The 1,646-nt window shown below is 36.4% G+C and overlaps 1 non-coding gene across 1 annotated transcript; it reads left to right on the plus strand.

Moving 5' to 3' along the window:
• Positions 1-213: 213 nt before the first annotated feature.
• Positions 214-321, plus strand: LOC130949218 (small nucleolar RNA R71). Its single transcript, XR_009073349.1, has one exon. It is a non-coding gene; the product is annotated as a small nucleolar RNA R71 (small nucleolar RNA).
• The last annotated feature ends 1,325 nt before the right edge of the window (positions 322-1,646 follow it).

Raw genomic sequence — 1,646 nt, forward strand, 5'->3', positions numbered from 1 at the left:
TCTCAAGAACTCCTTTCTTCTGACTAGTCCCATTGTTCACAGGATTCCTTTCAGAAGTGTACATGAATGGTTATTTGCAACCATTTCAATCAATTCTTGAGCTTCTGCAGGCGTCTTCTTCAGATGAAGAGATCCTCCAGCAGAGCTATCCAAGGACATCTTAGATAGTTCAGAGAGACCATCATAGAAAATACCTATGATGCTCCATTCAGAAAGCATGTCTGAGGGACATTTTCTGATTAATTGTTTGTATCTTTCCCAAGCTTCATAGAGGGATTCTCCATCCTTCTGTCTGAAGGTTTGGACTTCCACTCTAAGCTTACTCCATCTTTGTGGTGGAAAGAACTTTGCCAAGAAGGCATTGACTAGCTTTTCCAAGAGTCCAGGCTTCTTTAGGTTGAGAATCCAACCATATTCTAGCTCTGTCTCTTACAGCAAAAGGGAATAGCATCAGTCTATAGACCTCAGGGTCTACCCCATTAGTCTTGACTGTGTCACAGATTTGCAAGAATTCAGCTAAAAACTGATGAGGATCTTCCATTGGAAGTCCATGGAACTTGCAATTCTGTTGCATTAAAGAAACTAATTGAGGCTTAAGCTCAAAGTTGTTCGCTCCAATGGCAGGGATAGAGATGCTTCTCCCATAGAAGTCGGGAGTAGGTGCAGTAAAGTCACCCAGCACCTTCCTTGCATTGTTGGCATTGTTGTTGTTTTCGGCCGCCATGGGTTCTTCTTCCTTGAAGAATTCGGTCAGGTCCTCTAAAGAGAGTTGTGCCTTGGCTTCTCTTAGCTTTCTCTTCAAGGTCCTTTCGGGTTCAGGATCAGCTTCAACAAGAATGCCTTTGTCTCTGCTCCTGCTCATATGAAAGAGAAGAGAAAAAGAAAATGTGGAATCCTCTATGTCACAGTATAGAGATTCCTTGAAATGTCAGAGGAAAAGGGAAATAGAAAGAAGAAGGAGAAGAAGAATTCGAACTTTAATTAGATAAGGTTCGAATTGTGCATTTAGAAGGAGTGGTACTCCATAAATAGAAGGATGTGAAAAGGAGGGAAGAGGATTTTCGAAAATTCAATTAAAAGATTTTGAAAACATTTTGAAAATTTGATTGATAATTTTTGAAAATTGAAAGTGGAAGAGAAATCAAGTGATTTTGAAAAAGATTTGAAATTAGAAACTAAAAGATTTGATTGAAAACCAATTTGAAAAAGATATGATAAAGAAAAATTATGATTGAAAGGTTATTGTCTTAAAAAGATGTGATTGAGAAGATATGATTTGAAAACCATTTTAAAAGATATGTTTTGAAAATTATTTTAAAAGATTTGATTGGAAAATTAGTGACTTGCCTAACAAGAAAAGATATGATTCAAACATAAAACCTTCCTTAACAGAAAAGGCAACAAATTTGAGATGTTCAATCAAATCATTAATTGTTAGTAAGTATCTTTGAAAAAGGAAAGAAATTGATTTTGAAAACATTTGATTGAAAAGATATGATTTGAAAAAGATTTGATTTTGAAAAACTTGAAGAAAATTGATTTGAAAACAAAATCTTCCCCCTAGCACCATCCTGGCGTTAAACGCCCAGAATGGTATACATTCTGGCGTTTAACGCCCAAAATGCTACCTCTTTGGGCGTTAAACG

This window comes from Arachis stenosperma, chromosome 1 (assembly GCF_014773155.1).
Source record: "Arachis stenosperma cultivar V10309 chromosome 1, arast.V10309.gnm1.PFL2, whole genome shotgun sequence".
Taxonomy (NCBI): domain Eukaryota; kingdom Viridiplantae; phylum Streptophyta; class Magnoliopsida; order Fabales; family Fabaceae; genus Arachis; species Arachis stenosperma.